Raw genomic sequence first — 10,759 nt, 5'->3', positions numbered from 1 at the left:
CACTTGGCAACTTTTGATTTATTAATTACCTTGCTCTAAACTTTGATTTATATACTATTTACATATCCGTACAAAATGTTGAAAATCAAAGAGAGAAAAACAAAAGAAATTAGCTATAACGCTCGTAGGTCTGTTTACCTGCTTAACTCGCCTTTAAGTTATTTACCTACAAACCAACTTCCATCGAATCGAAGTGTGCTTCGATATTACTTGTTCCTAACTTCAGCTAGAGATAAGCGATTCAAACCTATTAAAACAAACTTTTCATGTTCTCGAGCAAGAGAGGATGTTATATGCAAAGGGAAAGACGAGTTTTGTAACTCAAATGCCGAAAAATACTGTTTACTTCGACAAATTGTAAATATTTGGAAGTCTGCAGGTTTCAAAAATTATTTGATTTCTGAGAGAAGCATAGTAGAAAAGTTTAAATCTCTATATAGCAAATACAAAATTTTGTGCAACAGTAAAAGTTTTCAAATCAAAAAGGAAATTTCCGACAGCCACACAAATGAATTTTACAATATGATAGAGGAATTGTTTGACATCAGTGCGAAAGACTTTGAGAAGAAGTTGAGACACGATGAATCAATGCCTCGTGATATTTCTGCTATAAAAGAAGATTTGGCCTTTTTAGATGATCAAAGGTATTTTTTTTCTAAATTTTAAAGATTTCACAAACTGAGATTAATTGTAAAAAAACATATGTACTTATTTTTCATAAACATAAAGAATAATATTTTGGAGAAATTTGTTTTTTTTATTTTAATTTTGCAGAGCTAACAGAAATATGATCATATCTTCTAAAATTGACAACGAGCTTGAAGCAAGGTTTCAGAGAAAGATCGATAGATGCAAGAGAAAAGAAGAATACAAAGATCGAGTACAGAAGAACAAAGAGGAAATTGGTGAAAAAAGGCAATTGAACCATAATTTTTTTTTTAACAATGATATAGATTTCAATTTAGCAGATGAGGAACCTACAGAACCTAAAAAAACAAGAGCTGAATCACAATTAGGTAATATCAAAGTATAATTTGATTAACACTTACAAATATTCATTTCAAATACTGATTAAATCATAAGGGAGAATATAAACAATTTTTTCTTATAAAGCACGGGCATTTTAAGTAAAATCATTCAGTTTTTGAAGTAAATGTATAACTGAGTTGAAAATCTTTATATTAATTTAGATGCTGGAAGTGTAATTGTTGAGTCGGAAGTTTTTGTCCCAAATAAAAATATTAACTTTCACGAAGTAAGCTCAAAAAGTAGGCATCAGTTTAGACCAGCATACTTCAGAGTAGAAAAGGAGATTACCAGTGAGGGTCTCATTGCAGCAACAACTTCCACCAGTATAAGAGCCGGTCTCAGCGTTCGAGATCAAACCCTTCTTATTGCAAGTGTAGTAAACTATTTAGGAGGAGATGTTAAACAATTAAAGTTAAGCAGAGAATCTGTCAGAAGGCAACGTTACAGATTTTTAGAAGAGGAAGGAGGCCATATACGTAATGAATATATTGATTTAATGGCTAATAAGAAGTTAGTTTTACATTTTGATGGTAAAATGTTAAAGCATATTGAGGAGAACGCTAGACAGGCCACTACTAAAGATAGACTATCGGTATCTGTAACTAGCCCAGAGTTTGAAACCAAAGATGATCTTTTACTTGGTGTTGTGCCAACTGTGAGTGGTAAGGGAATTGATATGGCTATAAGTATTATGAATCTCCTAGAATATTTTGAAACTTGTGACAATATTATAGGATTCTGTTCTGACACCACAGTAAGTAACACTGGATGGAAATCAGGTGCAATAACTATTATGGCAAGATTTCTTGGTAAACCATTTCTTTGGTTATTGTGTAGACACCATATTGCCGAGATAAATATTACTTGGGTTTTTAATGCAATTTCAAAGGAAACATCTAAAGCCCCTGCAAATAAGTTGCTAAAAGATTTTCAGCAGAAATGGATAACAAAGTTTTATCCAAAAGTTTCAGCCAGTGGTGCTGTAGAAAAGTTCAAACGATTTCCTGAGCAAGACCTAATTGTTGGCAGTGACCTCTGCAAACTCTATTAGAAGGCTAAAAAGTTTGTAACTAAAGCACTAGAATATGAAATTTTCCCCAGGTATGTAACAATAATATTAAATGTAACAGTTTTTCCATGCATACATTCTTTTTAAATGATATTAAATAAAAATAACAATGTTTTAGGAATGATTATAAGCATCTTGTTGAATGTTTGGCGTATTACATGAACGTTAAATCTGAGAAATTAAATAATTTTCACATCTATCAGCCTGGCGCGTGTCACAATGCAAGGTTTATGACCTATGCAATATACTTTTAAATGCTTGATATGACATCCACAGTTGTTGAATATCTGACTCCTGAAAAGAAACATATGGTTGCAAGGGTAGCATTTATTGTTGCTATTTATTATGGACCTGCCTTTCTTAAATCAGGCAAAGCAGAGCATGCCGTTCTAAATGATTTTAATGCATTTAAAATTGCTGAAACAATTAAAACAGAATTGGATTATGAAGTTGGAAACTCACTTCATAAAAGCATGAGTAACCACACATGGTATTTGTCTCCTAAAGTTGTCGTACTATCGCTAGGTGATCCTCATATGAAAGCAGATGCTAAGCGTTTATTCATTGAGAAGCTTTTAAAGTTTCCAGTTCCTAAGATATCAGAGATTTCTGTAGAAGCTCCATCGGCTGTTATTGTTAGCAGTGATAGTAGATTAGAGCACTTAATTACGAAGGAGAGTTGGCTTTTTTTTATACTCACAGGTCACACCGAATCTGTTCGAGAGTGGCATACTTCAAGCGATTTCTTAGCGCTAGATTCATACAAACATTTCACTCAGTTAGTTTGCAATCTCAGTGTGACTAACGACTGCGCAGAAAGAAATATTAGCTTAATTGAAAATTTTGTTCACACTTCCCACAATGAGGATCAGAGACAGAACATTCTTTTGGTAGTAAGGGAACATACAAAACTAATTACAAAAGATATGTCGCATAAGGAACTGGTAAACTTGAAACCTAGAGTTGAAAAACTAATGTAAAATAATATCTATAAACATACTATAAACAGTGTTTTATTTTTTCTTAGATCAAACAAAACTATAGTTATAAACATATTTTGACCTTAATTTCTTATAAAAATTGTCATCTTCTTAAAAAAAAAGCCTTTATTTTCAAAGTTGGGTGTGGGGGCGTGTGCCCCCCTAAAATTATTAAATCACATTTTACATTATTTTTCCAACTCTCAGGGCCGACAACACCCTGTGTTGCCGGCCCTGAGAGTTAGAAAATTAATGTAAAATAATAGTTAACTGTAAGATACTACAAACAGCTTATTTTTTTTCTTCTTTAGTTATAAACACATTTTAACCCGTAAAAATAACATAAAGTTCAGCCAATCCTCAATACTTGAAAAACTACATGTAGCACTTCCAACGAAGAAAAATAAATAAAATTTTGTATTTAGACTAACTGAATGTTGTAGAATAGGTTAAGCAACTGCGGTTTTTGATTTTCTAAAAATTTCATTTCTCGACCCTAATTTGTGTCACCCTAATGTTAAGGTTTAAATTCACAAACTGTAGCTGGAAGCTTACCAGATGCAACTACAGTTTTTAACTACTCTTACGGTCCTGGAGTTTTAAGAAGGTTATGGTTAACTATTAATGGCATAGGAACATGAGTACTAAGCGTCCCTGGAAATGTTTTTATTAGAATATTTGCAGATGGAGAGATTGGAGCTGGAAATTATTCAGAAACTACTGATACTGTTGGTGTAGATAGTGTAGCTCTAGCTTGCGACTTGCTATTCTCCCCTCTTAGTGGATCATTTTATCAAAACTCTTTAGAAGGATGTAATGTATACACTGCTTCATGGTCAAAAACTTGAATAGGATTTTATTTTATATTTAAAAAAAAATAACATAAATACCCATTCAAATTTTTTACGAATTTATTTTATATTTTAAAAAAAAGTTTACTTTATTACTTTACTATTTTAAAAAACATTTTTGATTTATATAACTTTAAAAATTAAAAAATCTTTGTTACTTGAAAAATTCTTTATTACTTAAAAAATTCTTTATTACTTAAAAAATTCTTTATTACTTTAAAAATTCTTTATTACTTAAAAAATTCTTTAGTACTTTAAAAATTCTTTATTACTTAAAAAATTCTTTACTACTTTAAAAATTCTTTATTACTTAAAAAATTCTTTACCACTTTAGAAATTCTTTATTACTTTAAAACTTCTTTAATACTTTAAAAATTATATATTACTTAAGGTGGAAAACCCCTCAGAAATATGAAGTTTTTGAAAAAAAATATTATTTTCTTGTTTTGTGCAAAATTTATCAGAGATTCACAATCTGAAAACCATTTTTTGAAAATTCGCTATAGATCTTCATTAAAATAGATTTTATTGAACCCCAGTATTTTAAGCTTCCTTAACAACCGCCATAACAACGGCACTATTTTTTACCTTTACTAAAAGATAGTCCAAAATCCTATTTTTTTATATGAAAAATATATCTTATAAAGCAAATGGTATTTTCCATTGTTCAAAACAACTTTAGTATAAAAACAGTTACTGGAAAGCTCATAAATATATCATAAATCTTCTAAATTAGCTAAGGCTTGCAGAGTTAAACAAAGAGCTAAAAATAATAAAAGGAAAAAAATATTTAATGTAAAAAAGAACTTAGTTGTAAATAATGTTAATATGGCTGTAAATATGGAATCGAATATTGTAGATATGAGCATAAATGTTATTACAAGTGTTGAAGATGTAAATGTAAATGTGGAGAAACCAGTTGATTTTAACTTTATTAATTCTGATGAAATATGTGCTTCTGCTCGAAAAATAAAAAAAGTTTCGTCATCAAGACCAAAGTCATGTAGTAATATAATTACTGGATACTGTTTTATAGATTTAGAAATACTAAGTTCTGTAGTTTCTACCCTTAGATGTCCAGAGTGTATGTCATCAAAGTTATTCCTCTCTGAAAATGAAAACAAGAGAAAAGGTCTAGCATCTTGTATTTATGTTAACTGCTGTGTATGTGACTATTCAAGAGAACTTTAAACCTCAACATTGAATATACAAAAAAAAATTTGATGTTAATACCAGGGCTGTATATGCTATGACATAATGTGGTCAAGGCTATTCTGGATTCTCAAGATTTGTCTCATTAATGGACATGCCTAAACCAATGACTGCTAATAATTATAATAAAATTGTTATAAAACTAACTAATACAGTAAAATCTGTACCTGAAGACACTATGATGGATGCTGCTCAAGAATTAAAAGACTTGAAGAGTAGTCTTATTTTAAATTCTATTCCAGACCATGTGCCCAGTGTTATTGATGTTGCAGTATCATGTGATGGCACATTTAACATTCGTTGACAAGCTAGTGTTTTAGATTTAGAAAAAATGAATTTAAGACCTGGAAAGTATTTGTTAAAAGGATGCAGAAAAATTAATCAAAAGCGATTATACTTAGCTATATATAAAAACACAGAATGAGCAAAGAAACACAGACATGTAATTCGTGGAAAAAAGAAGAGTCGATATGACAAATCTCTTAATAAAGAGCAAAACCCATATCAAACTGGTCATTTTAAGATTTAACTTTTTTTTTTTATATAGAGATTAGCATATTTATTTACACTATTTTGAAATTTTTTATGTTAGTATTTTTAAACGCTGTTTTTCTCAGATGAAGAGTTTATAAGACGCCGGCCAGCATATCTAAATAACTAAAAGTGGTGTTAAGCTAAAATTTTAAGTATGAATTTGTTTGATTGTCTTCTGTGATTTAAACGTGACAGATTTTTTTTAAAATTGAATCCAGTCCTTAAATAGGTCAACAAAGTCATAAAATTTGGTCAAATATTTTACATGTACTTCGGTCCAATATTTTAGCCTATTAAAAATTATTATGAAAAATCTGCTTCGTTCATATCACAGAACTACCTTGTTAGAACAAGTATGCAAAAAAGATTTTGTTAAAATTGTGTACATCTTTAGATATGTTGGCCGGGGTCTTTCAATATTTTGGTGTTTTTGGCACCTGCTACAGCTACCATTTTACCCAAAAAAATTTTTTTTTGTTTTTTTCAGTTAATTTTGTGATTTACTTTATGTACATGAAGTTAAATTTATAAAATATTGATATTTACTCAAAAAAAATTTTTCAGGGGTTTTCCACCTTAATAAATTCTTTATTACTTAATAAATTCTTTATTACTTAATAAACTCTTTATTACTTAATAAAGTCTTTACTACTTAATAAATTCTTTATTACTTAATAAATTCTTTATTACTTAATAAATTCTTTATTAATTATTTCATTATTTATTACTTAATTAATTCTTTATTAGTTAATTAATTCTTTATTACTTAATTAATTTAAAGTCTCTATTGCTTTATAAAACTTTATGGCTTTATGAAACTTTCTTCAATTATAATATAGATTTTTGTCATTTTTCATTACTTAGAATCACACAGTTTATATATAATGCTTTTTATTATACTTTTACGGGTTGATTTTAAAGAAACATTTATATATAAAACTATTTTATAATTAAAATTTGAAATAAAATTTGTTTGTAATAAAGTATGTTTGCATGTTATGTTGAAATAAAGAAGTGCTTTAGGAACTTAAATTGATAATTTAAACCTTAAGTTTAAAAGTTGGTATTTTAACCTTCGAATTAGCAACATTTATCAATTTTTTTTTCATGTTTTTTTTATTTTTTGTGTTACTACTGGAGGCCAGTGTAATGTATATTGCAGGATAACAGCAGAGTGGTTGTTAAATACGATTAGTAGGATCTTCCTGAAATCATTTCTATTTGTTTGCACAGTTATTATGACGATCTAAAATCAATGAAAGAGTAAACATATTACACATTACTCAATTCTTTAAATAGATACCTAATGTGTTAGAACAGCCTTAATTATGCAGTGTGGTGCTTTAAGACGCCGACATAATCATTTGCGATTTTTATCAATATTTTCACTTTGTTATTCCTTTGATGTGACTAATGAATACATTGGTTAATTTTAATGGGACAAAGTTGCTTACGCTGTATCCCTTAAGAAGAATCCGTTAACTATTCAGGATTTATCAAATTAAAAAAGTTGTGTGTTATGAAAACTTTCGCTTAATAAGCAATTTATTGTTACACATTTTTATGCAACCATTGAACAAAATATTTTGACATTATTCAACTATTTTTGAAACATCCAAATATTATAAGTACCTGTGCTCTTTTTGTTAAGTAATCCTTTATCCTGTGTTTAAATATTCTTACTGTGGGCATGATTCACCAGCAGCATTAATAAAACACCCAATGGAAATGGTCAAACCAACTTCTTCCCTTGACGCAACTCAGTTTAAATGATTTTTATTTACAGCACCTTACTTTAATGTGTAATTAATTTGTATAAATAACATATTTAGATTGTGTATATATATATATATATATATATATATATATATATATATACATATATATATATATATATATATATATATATATATATATATATATATATATATATATATATATATATATATATATTAGGTATTGCCAAAATCAAAAAGAATTGAAAATTACCCCATGCTGCATTAAAAAAATGTTTCTTAACATATAAAAACTGGTATTTTAAATAAATAAATAAAAAAAAACATGTTATTGGATGGTTCTGAGTACTGGCAAATTTGCTTTAAAGATTCACGTTTTTATGCTGAGTCATCGTCCAAAAAATATTTCAAAGTCGAAGATAAAAAAGTGAGAGGGGAGTGAGGAAGATTTTGAATCAATTCCAAATGTTCAAAACGCACTTTCTATAATGAAAATTATGTTTTACTTTTACAATTTCACTCATGTATTACATATAACCCAGTTTCCTTCAGTTTGGTGTTGTAATAATGGGAAAAAAAAAAGTTAATCTTTTTATTGAACCATTTCAGAGATTAGTTGCTTCTTATTCAAATTACAAACAAGTTTTCTATGAGTTTTAAGAGCTTCAAAAATTTCGTTTTGTACAGGATCATCCTAAAGTTAACTAAACATTTTTTATATATGTGATAGAATTTTTCAATATGTTTTATAAATATCTCTGTTTTGCTTTCGTGAGAATCTAAAGATAATCCGAGCATAATTTGATTCCTTGCTCAGCAGCATCGTTGGTAACATTAACTGTTTTAATGAAAAATTTCATCTTCAAACAGTTTTCATCTTCCTCCCATTTTGAAGGAGGAAGTTTGCGCCATTCGCCATCATCGCTCAAATAATAAAAGAGCAACCAAGATTGTTTCCTAATATATGACAAATACTCTGATTTCGTTTGAATTGATGAAAGAGTACGTTTTCCAGAATTGAAAGCAAGTGACTTTCCCTCATCTTTCAGCTTTAACATAATTTTAGTTTTTTCATTTGCAGAAAGCTTTTTAAAAAAGAGACTGAAGACCGACACCTCCTCATTTAGATACCAAGAGTGCCTGTAAAGAACTTCTTGAGCTTTAAGAGTTGCGACAGAGAAGCCTAAAATCTGTCCCAGAGCTCCTAGATCTTTGTATAACTGAATATCATTAACTGGTATATCAGCACCTTTTGTTTCTTCTAGCCAAGCTGTAACATACAGAACTAAGCTGAAAGTCAAAAAAATCTTTAGTTTTACTTCATCAAAATTAAATCTTCTTTAAGGTGGTAGGCCTATGAAAAATAGAGATTTTTGATCAAAAATTGAAAAAATAGGTAATATATTGTATTTATGTAAAAATTTATCCTCTATCTTCTGATATATAACTTGTTTAGGTTTGATCAAACTAAAAGGGTTTAAAATAACTTATATTATCAGCTAGTTTGTTTATTTACCTTAGCAACGCCATAGCAACGAAAGATTAAAACCTTTATTTTACCCAAATTTGATGGTCAAAATGACAAATCTTGTGAAGCTTCTTTTTCCAGTTTAATATAGATCTGCGCTGTTTTTGGTCATGCTTTAAAATCACATTTTCTTATAATAATTGTCGTATTGAACTGTATATTGGTTGTGGAATAAAATCATTATTTATGAATTTTTCAACTCTTGATTTAAATCAAACAAGTTGTACTGGTGTTAATTGTAATGTCTTCTGGAAAAAGCAACAAGCAAAATTTTTCACGAAAAAGAAAGAAAAAGCCTCCTTTAAACAAATATTCAAGAATAAATCTTTCAAATATTTCATCAGAAAAAGTTTCATCTTGCATAAGTAAAAAGAGGCTAATTATAGATCAAACTAATCTCAATACCAAGAGTGAAGTAATAAGGCAGGAAGATGATTACTTTTTATTTGTTAATTTCTCTATACTTAAGAGTTTATTTCAACCTTTGTTAGTATGTCCTGAATGTGGCCATAAAAAAATAACTCTCATTGATAACAGAAAGAAGAGAAAGGGATTTGCCCATAATTTAGAACTGTTATGTGAGTCATGCGAATGGTTTAAATCTGTTTATACATCAAAAGAATGCATGCAACAGTTCATTATAATGACGGTGGAGATGGGGTAAAATCTGTTTTAAGTCACTTCGGATTGTTAGGATCATTGACTATTCCAAAACTGATTTTAAAGGACCAAAAGCGAATTGTAAACAAGCGTCGTAAATCAACTTCAATATGCAAAAGGCAAAGAAAAAAACTTAGATCTCTTCATAAAGGATACTTAGATACTGAAAAAACTGATTCATATAGCACTGGTAGCTTTTAAGGAGTGTTTTTAGACGTAATTTTTTGATTTTAAATTTTTGACTCGATTTTTCTCATTTTGAGATTTTTAGTTTTTTTTTAAATTTTAAAACATGATATCTCCAGTTTAAAGTAAGCAATTAAGCTGAAATTTTCAGGATATGTTCTTCATACATGTAGAATTCATTTGTCATAAGATTTTAAAAATTTCTTTTTTTGGGGCGCTACAATGTGGTTTTATCTGCCGGAGTTTTTTTATAAAAATATATATTCAAGTTTAAAAGTCAATATAATCTGAACTAGGAAGGCAAATTTAAAAATCCTATGACAAATGAATTTTATACATATGTAGAACTACCATACCAAATTTGAAGTTTTGATTTATTGTCGTTTTTGAGAAATTGTGTTTTGAAGTTTTCGTTTTTTTCACACTTTTTAATATAATTTCGAGGCAAGCGAGGCACTTTTTTATATATTTTATTGATTTTATGTTTAATTTCATAATTATTGTTAACAACTGATTAGTTTTATTGTAAATATATCTTTAATACTTGAAAAAATTTTTTCATAGGCCTACCACCTTAAAGATAAATATCTTTTGTGCATAAAATAAATTTAATATCCATTTTGCATGATTATTCGCTCCACTAGTTTTCTATATTTTAGGTTTTGGTCCGCTTTAGAGATAAAGTTCTAATTCCGCAGCTTCCTTATAATCATCTCGTAGGTGTTTAGATTTTACTTTTTTCTCTAAGAAAACACAAGTTTCGTCTGCTTTTTTTTTATGGAAAGAATTTTCGAGATCTCGGGACCTATTGAAGTTTTTTTTATGGAACATTTGCTGTGCTAATCCATTCTTTCTGAAAATCTTTGAAATTCAAATTAACATCAGCTTTTGTTTCTTTTTGATATAAAGAGTTCCAAAATGCTCCTAGGATTAATTCTAAAATATGATGGCAACAAACAAGCCAAAAAAGAGTT

General features: G+C 28.7%; 2 pseudogenes; both read left to right on the top strand.

Moving 5' to 3' along the window:
- The first annotated feature begins 358 nt into the window (after positions 1-358).
- Positions 359-3,078, top strand: LOC145198071 (uncharacterized; annotated as a pseudogene).
- Positions 3,079-4,643: 1,565 nt separating this feature from the next.
- On the top strand, positions 4,644-5,445 carry LOC149890475 (uncharacterized; annotated as a pseudogene).
- Positions 5,446-10,759: the final 5,314 nt, after the last annotated feature.

Source organism: Hydra viridissima, unplaced genomic scaffold, assembly GCF_058129835.1.
Source record: "Hydra viridissima isolate aposymbiotic clone 2 unplaced genomic scaffold, HvirCarnegie_v1 scaffold_3, whole genome shotgun sequence".
Lineage (NCBI taxonomy): Eukaryota > Metazoa > Cnidaria > Hydrozoa > Anthoathecata > Hydridae > Hydra > Hydra viridissima.
The sequence above is the reverse complement of the archived record's forward strand: the minus strand, read 5'-3'. Positions and strand labels throughout refer to the sequence as shown.